Source organism: Mustela lutreola, chromosome 5 (genome assembly GCF_030435805.1).
Source record: "Mustela lutreola isolate mMusLut2 chromosome 5, mMusLut2.pri, whole genome shotgun sequence".
In the NCBI taxonomy this organism is placed as follows: domain Eukaryota; kingdom Metazoa; phylum Chordata; class Mammalia; order Carnivora; family Mustelidae; genus Mustela; species Mustela lutreola.
Genome location: NC_081294.1, coordinates 74835712 through 74848676, shown reverse-complemented (window position 1 = coordinate 74848676; position 12965 = coordinate 74835712). Strand labels below are relative to the sequence as shown.

Genomic DNA, 12965 nt, shown 5'->3' with positions numbered 1-12965 from the left:
TCCATCCATGTTGTCGCAAATGGCAAGATTTCATTTCTTTTGATGGCTGCATAGTATTCCATTGTGTATATATACCACATCTTCTTGATCCATTCATCTGTTGATGGACATCTAGGTTCTTTCCATAGTTTGGCTATTGTGGACATTGCTGCTATAAACATTCGAGTACACGTGCCCCTTTGGATCACTACGTTTGTATCTTTAGGGTAAATACCCAATAGTGCAATTGCTGGGTCATAGGGCAGTTCTATTTTCAACATTTTGAGGAACCTCCATGCTGTTTTCCAGAGTGGTTGCACCAGCTTGCATTCCCACCAACAGTGTAGGAGGGTGCCCCTTTCTCCGCATCCTCGCCAGCATCTGTCATTTCCTGACTTGTTGATTTCAGCCATTCTGACTGGTGTGAGGTGATATCGCATTGTGGTTTTGATTTGTATTTCCCTGATGCCGAGTGATATGGAGCACTTTTTCATGTGTCTGTTGGCCATCTGGATGTCTTCTTTGCAGAAATGTCTGTTCATGTCCTCTGCCCATTTCTTGATTGGATTATTTGTTCTTTGGGTGTTGAGTTTGCTAAGCTCTTTATAGATTCTGGACACTAGTCCTTTATCTGATATGTCGTTTGCAAATCTCTTCTCCCATTCTGTCAGTTGTCTTTTGATTTTGTGAACTGTTTCCTTTGCTGTGCAAAAGCTTTTGATCTTGATGAAATCCCAATAGTTCATTTTTGCCCTTGCTTCCCTTGCCTTTTGCGTTGTTCCTAGGAAGATGTTGCTGCGGCTGAGGTCGAAGAGGTTGCTGCCTGTGTTCTCCTCAAGGATTTTGATGGATTCCTTTTGCACATTGAGGTCCTTCATCCATTTTGAGTCTATTTTCGTGTGTGGTGTAAGGAAATGGTCCAATTTCATTTTTCTGCATGTGGCTGTCCAATTTTCCCAGCACCATTTATTGAAGAGGCTGTCTTTTTTCCATTGGACATTCTTTCCTGCTTTGTCAAAGATTAGTTGACCATAGAGTTGAGAGTCTATTTCTGGGCTCTCTATTCTGTTCCATTGATCTATGGGTCTGTTTTTGTGCCAGTACCATGCTGTCTTGATGATGACAGCTTTGTAATAGAGCTTGAAGTCCGGGATTGTGATGCCATCCAAGCATTCTTAAGCAAGGTGGTCTTTAGCTTCCAGGTGTTTGAATTCCTTCCAAACTTTTTCTTGTGGGTGAGTTCCAGAAGGAAAACTTCCAGACTCTTTTTATGAAGCCAGCATTACCCTGATCCCCAAACCAGGCAAAGACCCCACCAAAAAGGAGAATTTCAGACCAATATCCCTGATGAATATGAATGCTAGGTTTTATTGCTTCTTGGCCTTTTGGCTAAGATCAAGTGTAGTATCTATTCTTAGCAGTTTAATGAATGCTAAGATTCTCAACAAGATCCTAGCTAATAGGATCCAACAGTATATTAAAAAGATGATCCACCATTACCAGGTAGGATTTATCCATGCGATGCAAGGGTGGTTCAACACTAGCAAATCAATCAATGTGATAGAGCAAATCAGTAAGAGAAGAGAGAAAAGAACCACATAGTCCTCTCAAATGATGCAGAAAAAAGCATTTGACAAGGTATAGCATCCATTCCTGATTAAAACTATTCAAAGTATAGGGATAGAGGGAACATTCCTCAGCTTCATAAAATCTGTCTATGAAAAACCCATAGCAAATATCATCCTCTATGGGGAAAAGCTGACAGCCTTCCCTTTGAGATCAGGAACACAAGAATTCCCACTCTCGGGGCACCTGGGTGGTTAAGCCTCTGCCTTCAGCTCAGGTCATGCTCCCAGGGTCCTGGGATCGAGCCCCACATTGGGCTCTCTGCTCAGCAGGGAGCCTGCTTCCCCCTCTCTCTCTGCCTGCCTCTCTGCCTGCTTGTGATCTCAGTCTGTCAAATAAATAAATAAAAATCTTAAAAAAAAAAAAAAGAATTCCCACTCTCACCATTCTTGCTCAACATAGTATTAGAAGTCCTAGCAACAGCAATCAGACAACAAAGAGAAATAAAAGGTATGCAAACTGGCAATGAAGAAGTCAAACTCTCTCTTCAAAGATGACATGATACTTTATATGGAAAATCCAAAAGATTCCACCCCGAAACTACTAGAACTCATACAGCAATTCAGGAATGTGGCAGGATACTAAATCAATGTACAGAAATCAGTTGCTTTCTTATACACTAACAATGAAAATATAGAAAGGGAAATTAGAGAATCAATTCCATAAATGATAATTCCCTTTGGTTAGGGAATCAACCTAACCAAAGAGGTAAAGGATCTGTACTTAAGGAACTACAGAACACTCATGAAAGAAACTGAAGAAGACATAAAACTATGGAAGACCATTGCATGCTCATTGATCAGAAGAATAAACATTGTTAAAATGTCTATACTGCCTAGAGTAATCTATACTTTCAATGCCATTCCAATCAAAATTCCACTGGCATTTTTCAAAGATCTGGAGCAAATAATCCTAAAATTTGTATAGAACTAGAAGAGACCCCAATTGCTAAGGAAATGCTGAAAAAGATACACAAAACTGGGGGCATCATATTGCCTGATTTCAAGCTTTACTACAAAGCTTGCATGGTACTGGCACAAAAAAAGACACATAGACCAGTGGAACAGAGTAGAGAGCCCAGATATGGACCCTCAACTTTATGGTCAAATAATCTTTGACAAAGCAGGAAAAAACATACAGTGGGGAAAAAAGACAGTCTCTTCAATAAACAGTGCTGGGAAAATTGGACAGCTATGTGTAGAAGAATGAAACTTGACCATTCTCTTACACCATACACAAAGATAAACTTGAAATGGACAAAAGACCTCAGCGTGAGGCAGGAATCCATCAGAATCCTAGAGAAGAACATAGGCAGTAACCTCTTTTGACATCGACCACAGCCACTTCTTTCAAGATATGTCTCCAAAGGCAAAGGAAACAAAAGTGAAAGTGAACTTTTGGTACTTCATCAAAATCAAAAGCTTCTGCACAGCAAAGGAAACTGACAACAAAACAAAGAGGCAACCCACGGAATGGGAGAAGATATTCACAAATGACAGTACAAAGGGCTGATATCCAAGATCTATAAAGAACTCCTCAAACTCAACCCACACAAAACAGATAATCATATAAAAAATGGGTAGAAGACATGAACAGACACTTCTCCAAGGAAGACATACAAATGGCTAACAGACACATGAAAAAATGTTCATCATCATTAGCCATCAGGGAGATTCAAATCAAAACCACATTGAGATACCACCTTACACCAGTTAGAATGGCCAAATTAATAAAACAGTAAACAACACATGTTGGAGAGGATGTGGAGAAAGGGGAAACCTCTTACACTGTGGGTGGGAATGCAAGTTGGTGCAGCTACTTTGGAAAACAGTGTGGAAATTCCTTAAGAAATTAAATATAGAGCTACCCTATGGCCCTGCAATTACACTGCTGGGTATTTACCCTAAAGATACAGATGTAGTGAAAAGATGGGCCATCTGTACCTCAATGTTCATAGCAGCAATTTCCAGGTTCACCAAACTGGAAAGAACCAAGATGTCCTTCAACAGATGAATGGATAAAGAAGATATGGTCCATATATACTTTGGAGCATTATGCCTCCATCAGAAAGGATGAATACCCAACTTTTCTATCAACTGGATGGGGCTGGAAGAGATTATGCTGAGTGAAATAAGTTAAGCAGAGAGAGTCAGTTATCATATGGTTTTACTTGCTTGTGAAGCATAAAAAATGACAGGGAGGACATGGGGAGATGGAGAGGAGAAGGGAGTTGGGGGAAACTGGAGGGGGAAACAAACCATGGGAGGCTGTGGACTTTAAGAAAGAAACTGGGGGTTTTGGAGGGGACAGGAGTGGGAGGTTGGGTGAGCCTGGTGGTGGGTATTATGGAGGGCATGTATTGCATGGACCACTGGGTGTGGTGCATAAACAATGAATTCTGGAACACTGAAAATAAATTAAAATAAATAAATGATAATTTTATAAGAAAAAAAAGCGAATAACAATGGCTTCATCCTGCAGGAGACACCTTATGTTTCCTTATTCACACCTCCCAACAGCCCCTTAAATCAGCCCTCTGTCCATTTCACAGCTGAAGAAATTAAGGAATGAGACTAATGATGTTTCTCAGACTTTAGTGTGCATTGGAATCACTTGAAGAATCTTGCTAGCTGCAGATTCTGGCCTGGGGTGGGACCTGGGATTCTGTATTTCTAAGCTGTGGACGTAAGTAGCCAAAGGCTGTGTGGGTTCTGTCCAACTTCAAGGCCTAGGTCCTTCAACTTGACAGTCAGTTGTGTGGGGCATGGGGACGCTGTGATGAATGAGGATGAACTCTGCCCTCGAGGGCCTCCCCAGCTGGTTGGGAAGGCAGATGCCTCCCCAGGCTGTCTTAATGATGGAAAGAAATTCCTGCAGGTGGAGAAATTGGTGCTACCTGGGGAGCAGAGGGTCAGGGAGAAACTCACACAAATCTTAGCCTCTAAGGAAAAGCGGAACTCAGCTCCTCAGGGGATGAAAGAGTTGGCATCAGGGGACATTTCAGTCTGAGAGGGCAGCGCAGGCCTAAGGCCCAAAGCCGGGACGGGGAGTGCTGTGTTCCGGAACGGTGAGAATTCTAGTGTGGCTGGAGTGTGTCCTCTGCTCCCCATCTGCACAGTATTTGGCTTTGTTAATAATTTCTGCTGTCCTCCAGGCCTGAGGCCATCATGCTTCAGGCCCTGGGTAAGTAGGTCAGGAGGGGGCGGTGAGGACTGCAGCCAGGTGCTGGAGGGCGGGGGATTGGCCCTGCTTCTGTCTGGTTCTGGCCACCTGCTCAGGCCCATTCCCTCCCCGTTTCTGCTCCCCGGCTATCCCAGAGCCGATGAGACAGAGCATAACAGGAACGGCGCAGCTGAGGATGGGCCTGATAGGCACAAACTCAGCAAAGCCTGGGGCACAGGGAGCCGGCCCTGTTCCTGGGGGAGTACTAAATGTTTCAGACATTGGCCCAGATGGAAGATAAAGACCAAAGCAGGCTTCTTTGATAATATAAAGAACTGAAACGCAAGAGAGAAGAGGACGGAGCCTAAGCCACCGGCCGATTATCAGGATTTTCTAAGATTGAATTCTGTTTTTGATAATATTTACGGGTTTCATCTGATTCGATCAGAAATATTCTGCCACTGCAAAGTATTTGAACGATTTAAAAAAAACGTAAAGGAGAAAATAAAAATCTGAGGACCAAAGATAACCACCCTTGTGGGTATACCGGTCTTTCTAGTTTTCTTCCTCGGCACATTGGTAACAAGCACTTATCCATAGTAGTTAGGGGTCTAGATCACATGGCCCACTCAAGTCTCATTCCCTGATACTATAGTTCATGTTTATTTAATTGTTCATTGCTCCCCCGGTCCCAAAGGAAGTCTCTACAGGCGGAGACTTTGTGTTCCTCCTCCATATCCTCAGGGTCCAGAGCACCTGGCTCACAGCAGGCTCTCGGTAACACTGGCCGAATGGTGAATGTACTGATTGGCTGAAGGTCAGGGCTACTGAAATGTGCATCTGACCCCAGCTCTACAGTTTACTTCGGCAAATTACCTAAACCCGCTAACCCTCGGCTTCCCTCATCTATCCAATGGGCATAAGAAGAAAACTGGTCTGACATGGCTTTTGTAATACTGCTCAGTACAGAGTTTGGCATATAGTAAGTCCTCAGCAACTATTATGTTAACTATGATGTCATATATTTTATTTCTTATTATTTCATTTTTTCCCAACTGACATCTTTCTTTTTTAAATTTTTTTAATTCAAATTCCATCAGCCAACATATAGTAAGTACATCACTAGTTTTTGGGGTAGTGTTTGTTCAACAACTCACCAGCTGGATACAATACCCAGTGCTCATCACTACACATGCCCTCCTTAATAATGCCCGTCACCCAGTCACCCCATCTCCCACCCAACTCCCTCCTCACAAGCCTCAGTTTTTTTTCCCCAGAGTCAAGAGTCTCTCAGAGTTTGGCTCCCTTTCTGATTTCTTTCTATTCAGTTTTCCCTCCCTTCCCCTATGATCCTTTGCGCTGCTTCTTATATTCCATATATAAGTGAGACAATATGATAATCGTCTTTCTCTCATTGACTTATTTCACAAAACTAAAAGGCAACCCACAGGGGCACCTGGGTGGCTCAGTGGGTTAAGCCTCTGCCTTCGGCTCAGGTCATGATCTTAGGGTCCTAGGATCGAGGCCCGCATCAGGCTCTCTGCTCATGGGGGAGCCTGCTTCCCCCTCTCTCTCTGCCTAATTGTGATCTCTCTCTCTCTCTGTCAAATAAATAAAATCTTTTTCAAAAAGTTAAAAAAATAAAAATAGAGGGCAACCTGCAGAATGGGAGAAGAAATTTTATTTTTTTTAAGATGTTAATTATTATTTTAGATAGAGAGAGCAGGGGCACCTGGGTGGCTCAGTGGGTTAAAGCCTCTGCCTTTGGCTCAGGTCATGATCTCAGGGTCCTGGAATCGAGCCCCACAATAGGCTCTCTGCTCAGTGGGGTGCCTGCTTCCCTCTCTCTCTCTCTCTGCCTGCCTTTCTGCCTACTTGTGATCTCTTTCTCTGTCAAATAAATAAATAAAATCCTTGAAAAAAATAAAGAGAGTAAGTACGTGAGAAAGTGCACAAGCAGGGGGACAGAGGGAGAAGGAGAAGCAGGCTCCCCACTGAGTAGGGAGCTGGATGTGGGACTCGATCCCAGGACCCTAGGATCATGATCTGAGCTAAAGGCAGATGCTTAACAGACTAAGCCATCCAGGCATATCATTATGTCACATATTTTATGGTGGATAAATCCTTTAGAAAGTTGGGAAGGAAGGGATGGGCCACAAAGTCTGCTGGTGTGGAGAGAGGATTTGTATATCTTAGACACTCAGACCTGAGAGAAAGAAACACTGAACCTCAACTGAACTTATCTATAAAGTTCAGTTTTAGAAGACCCCCCCCCCCAAAATGCTTATTCAGCGTATGCTCTCTCCTTGGATCCAAGGTGCTTTCTTCGAGACATAGGAAAAGATGAAAAGCATCCTGGGATAATGCTCAATAAAAAGCCGAGTGCTATTTCAATAACCATTATTTTTCCTTTTCCCAAATCCTTATTCAGAGGGCAGAATTGTGTCCTGGTAATGATTTAGCAACACCCTTATCTGCCATGGAAGGGGCTCCTCTGTACATACACATTCGTGAAGAAGAACGTCGCTGGTTCATAGTATCAGTGCCCCCACAGGACCCCTACTGTAAAGAGGAAGGTTCGTACCTGTCTCCAGGGAAAGCAGATTTAGATCCCATGTCATTTTTTGGTCAACACTTGTTGTCCTTAATTACATTATGATCTGGGAACCATGAGAGAAGCTTAAATAGAGGGGGAAAGAATCTCCAGCATCTGGCACAGAGCCTTCCACAGAGTAAACTAAATACTCAGTAAAGATTTCTTGACTAAATGCCAAAATCACACATACTGATGTGATGTGACCAAATTTCTCTTTACCAAATGCTGTTTTAGCTACATGAACACATGATTGGCCTTATCTGAGGATTCACTGCTCTATTTCACACTGAACATGACATACTTTCTCACACGTATCTCTACATCCCTTTAAAGTGCTTAAACCAAAGACCGTGTTTCTCCTTTGGTTCATGTTTCCGATGTACCTGGCAAGCATTCTTGAAACATAGTTCTTCCCTTCAGCCCGCACTGTCCTGAAGGAACTGCCACCGTGATGGATGAGCCCTGGCAAGTCTGCAGGTTGTGGCCCCAAAGAGCTACAGAAAGCACAGCAGACTACGGTCTGGGACAGGCTGGTGGTAGCAGCCACCAGAACTGCTGGTGTTTCCTAAGTCTTGTTTAACTTGCTTTTGTGGAAACTATCACGGGGGTTAAAAGGGAGTCTTCTCCACCAGACAGAAATGGGTAGAAGTCTCAGCATTGGCAATCCCTTTCCTGTGACTATGAACGAGTCATTTAACTTCTCCCAGCCTTAGAAACTGACAGCATGGTTGTGGGACTTAGAGGGTCACTGGAAGGATTAAATGGGATAAATGCCTGGCAAGGATTTTTATAGCAAAAGGTCAGAACTACTGACAGCTTGCAATAATGGTAATATCCAACTTATAATTACAAATGAAAGCAACTATAGCCAAGGTTCACTCTCGCAATAAAAACAGGATGAAGTGTTGCAAATGGCCTTCAATGACCCGGCACATTTATTCCTTTCTTGTTGTCCATCACAGAAGCTGAGCAGAGCACAGAATAATGCAGAGACAAGCTTGGCCCCGAGGGGAAACTCTGCCGCCCCACACTGAGGCATGGCCTCCCTGGACTGCAGCCAGAGCCCCTCCGCTCTTCCTCTCCTCTGCTTCAAGTGTCACTGTCATGAAACCCCAAGTTTTGGGGAAAAGGAGGAAAAAAAGTGAGCCCTGTATAATATTTCACCTTAGGGGAAAATAGGTTCCTGGGATGAAACTAGTACAAAAAGCTGTTTTTCCATTATAGATTAAATACTTTGCAGATTCAATGTAGAATAAATTTAGATCATAACATTCAAGAGCTAAAAAGCTATACAGCTAACTAAAATGAATAAAAATCTAACATCGCAGCACCTCTGATGAATACAGTTTTTGTGCAGGCTGCTTTTTATCATTTGCTTGCTTATTTCTTTCAAGGTAGAACTGGCTTCAGGTTGAGTCTTGAATTGCTTTTCCTCCCTGTAAGAACGTTTCTAACGCAGAGTGTGGGGTCAGAACAAGATGCAGATGGAGAAGGTGTTTGCATGGGGCAGGCTCTTGATGCCACTGGGTAGAACCTGGCCAAACACACCTCTCTCTAAGAAATGGACTCACATTAACTAAGTGCCCAGAGACTGATGTATATAGGTCAGAATACCAATGTCCTACTTTCCTGGGAAAATGCGAAATTCCTAGGGGATCGCACTTTCAACCCGCAGCCTTCTCCCTGGGCCCATTCTCTTCACATGAAGGCCAACGATCATCAGAAAGTGGTCACCTAATAAACAAAGGATCACAACAATGAACTTATACAACAACCATTTCTTAAACAGCAGCTCTGAGGGGGGCTCTATGAGAGGTACTAGGAATCATGAAACAGATAGTACCTCACTCTTGCCAGCATGTAATTGACAACTTACTAAAGGATACACACAGGTGCCTAAGTAACTCTGAAATGATGTGGAACATGTATAATGAGGCATGGGAGGTGTATGACACTCTGGGGACCCCAGGCAGAGGCATCGATCCCAGAATGAGGGATTGATAGGCATGGAGCATGGTTGGGAAAGCTTGGAGGCGATGCTCCTGAACCTAACACCTAAAGAATGATGATGACAGGCGGCAAATGAGGAGGGGCTGGGGAGGGGTGGGAGGGACGGGAAAGTAGGGAAGTATATCCTGTGGTTCTTAGTTCTTGTGGCTCATAAGCTATACGCCTTTTTCTCTGCAGTGATGTTTGAAGTCGGTATTATTTCCTCAAAGTCCATACTAGGTGTCCTGGGGCACCTTTTCTCTGGGCATTGCTGGAACGGCTAATGTCAGGGTCTCCCTTGGTGAATATCATACTGACTAGCAGTCTCTCATTGAAAAATCAAACAAATATTGCTGGCCTGAAGTGCATTCTATCTTTGACTTCATGTCTATATACCTTGAATTATTATGTTTGGGTGCTTTCCTCATTTCTCAGAGAGCAGTTAAGTATTTGTTATGACCAAGTTTTCATCCAGGGAACATATCCCTTGGTGTAATACCTATGTATTACCTATATGATAAATTTTGAATATGGTAGGGAAGATTCTCCCAGATTTGAGGACCAGTGACATGTGGTAGCCTTCTCTGGACAATTATTCATTGTTTCTCCACTTGCTTGGTAAGTTTACTCTCTGGGTGTCCTGTCCCATAGAGATAAGGTGTTGAGCAAAAAAGACAGAGTTGTGTCCCTAAAGGGGTTCACAGATGATAATCACGTGGTCAAGGACCTCACTGTGAGACTACGACCATGCTAACATCATCTATAAATAAGAGACTGGAATAAAGATGGCAAGGAAGAGAGGAGAAGCGAAGATACAAGGAGGGTAGAAAGCTGCTATGTTATTGAAAGGGGTGAGTTTCAGTTTAGGCAGGACAAGTAAAAACCCCTCAAATCAGGCAGCGTAATTGTGAATAAGGTTACAGTTTTCTGAGAACTCGGAGGGGAAGCAGGGCCTGACTATAAAATAGGGCTCATCTTCTCAACCCGAGGCTCTGGTAGATTTATTCTACACATGCAGCCAAATCCATCAGTATCCCACATCTTAAGCCAGTGACCTCAGCTGGCTAGAGATGGCACATCTGCTCTCCTTATTTGGGGAAGTGTCTTTCCACCCTGGGAAGTCTGGAAATAAGCCTACAGTGGATGAAACAGGCAAAGCACACCCATAGAATTAAAACATTTGTATTGTCTTTGAAGGGTTTATAATAACTTGTGTGTGTTTATTTGTTACTTATGGAAGTGCTTCCCAACCTTTACCATGTCATAAGACAATATTTCAAAGGAATACAGGGATTGCTAACTGATGGGATGTGGAATTCTCTATGAGGCTGCTCTGGACAGGATGCAGTCTGACCATGGACTCTGGCCACCTCAAGTCTCACCTGCCTGCCCATGGATTGAGGGCATCGATTATTGAGCCATACTGGGCAGTCTGATGGATAAATGCCGATTTAAGTTATATGAAATGAAAAAGTTCACAAACCCACTGGACCTGCTGTTTTGATTTTAAATGGTTAATGGGTAATAGACTTGCAATTTTATTTTGACATGTTTATAATAATTTGACTGATTATATTTGTAAATGATATTTTTGATAATCTGATCCATTACATCTAAAAGTTGAGATTTATTAATTTCAAAAACAATGTTTGAGTGCCTAAGAAACTTGTGTTTGACTTGTAGGTCTGCCTACAGATGTGCTCTGGGAGGATCAGATCTATAATATTTGTGATTGCAATCTAAAGCATCTAGGGAGCTTTGCTTAATTAAGTAAGACCAATTAAACTTTATAGAAAACTTAATCTGTTAAATTTATAATTAACATCCCTATTAATCAAGTGACACTAATCAAATATTAAATTAAACATTTGTTTTATACAGAAATTAACTAGAGTCATAAATTAAAAAAACACAATTCACCATTCAGATTAAAGCTTAAGGAAACCTAGTTTTCAAAATATTTCAATTGTAGTAATTTAGTATTAATTAAAAATAAGTAACTTGTAAACATTTCCTTGAATGTGTGAAGTCCACACACATACAACACAAAAATAGACAGCATGAAGACAAGAACACAGTCAATAAGAATACGTAATAACAGAGTTTGATTTGGTCTAGTGGGACAGAAAGGTTTTCCTTAAGGAAGTGAGGTTAGCCTAGAGCTGAAGATTAATAAACAAGTAGGTCCAGTGAAGGCAAAGGAGAGGAACATTCCAAGTATTAAATGAGGAGAAGAATGCAAAGAAGAAGAAACAGGGGAAAAAAGAAGAGGAGGAGGAGGAAAAGGAAGAAGAACTGGGGGCATGTGTAAAGGCCCTGAGGCAGCCTTAGACATTAGGAAATTTAAAAAAACAAAAAACAAGAAACAAAACAAAACAGAACAAAAACAAAACTACAATTGGCTAGTGTAGAGCGGGAGACCAAGGGAGAGCAGGCTGCGAGAGCCCCAAGTATGCCCTCACCTTCTTTCATGTTCTGCTCTTTACAGAGGCTTCTTCCTCCTCCTTTCTAAAATTACTCCTAGCTGGTTACTCCCTAACTTCTTATACTAAGTGTTTCTTCATAGTACTTATCATCCCCTGAAAAGATAGCTCTATTTTTTATACTTTTTTAATTGTTGATCTCCCCCAAGAGTACATTTCTTCCACAGCTCAACAAGGGCAGGAATTATTTTGTTGACTCCTGTTTCCGTGGTGCTCTGAACAGAGTGTGCATTCAAAATATACAGGCATACCAGGTTTTCTTGTACTTTGCTTTACTGAGCTTCACAGACGCTGCGTCTTTACAAAATCAAGACTTGCGGTCACCCTGTCTTCAGCAAGTACATGGGTGCCATCTTCCAACAGCCCTTTCTCACTTGGGGCCTCCCTGTCAAGTTTTGGTAATTCTCGCAGTTATCAGATTTGAAAATTTTTTTTTCTTCATTATCATATTTGTTATGATGATCTGTGATCCGTGATCTTCAATGTCACTTCCGTACCTGTTTCAGGGCACCTGGAACGGTACCCATATGAGATGGTAAACAAAACAAATGTCAGGTGTGTTCTGACTGCTCCACTGACCAGCCCCCTTCCCTCTTTCTACCTCTCCTCCTACCTATTTCGTAAGACACAACAGTGCCTAAATTAGGCCAATTAATAACCCTAGCACGGTTTCAAAGTGTTCAAGTGAAAGAAGAGTCACACATCTCTCACTTTAAATCAAAATCTAGAAAGGATTAAGCTCAGAAAGGCAAGGTAAGAGCTCAGAGAGGCAGAAAGCTGGGCTTCTGTGCCAGTTAGCCAGTGAATGCAAAGAAAGAGCCCTTGAAGGAAAGCCAAGTGCTACTCCAGTGAATACATGAATGATAAGAAAGTCGGTCTTCTTGCTGATATGGAGAGAGTTTGAGTGGTCTGAATGGAAGACCAAACCAGCCCCAACATTCCCTAAGCCAAAGCCTACTCCAGGGCAAGGCCCTCACTCTCTTCAGTTCTGTGGAGGCTGAGGGAGGTGCAGAAGGTGCAGAAGAAAGACTGAAAGTAGGAGAGGCTGTTCATGAAGTTTAAGGACAAAAGCCATCTCTCTAATATAAAAGTGCAAGTGAGGCAGGACATGCTGACAGAGAAACCACAAC

At 42.5% G+C, this 12965-nt stretch overlaps 1 pseudogene; it reads left to right on the top strand.

Annotated features, from left to right (window-relative positions):
* The first annotated feature begins 1348 nt into the window (after nucleotides 1-1348).
* On the top strand, nucleotides 1349-1478 carry LOC131832742 (U2 spliceosomal RNA; annotated as a pseudogene).
* Nucleotides 1479-12965: the final 11487 nt, after the last annotated feature.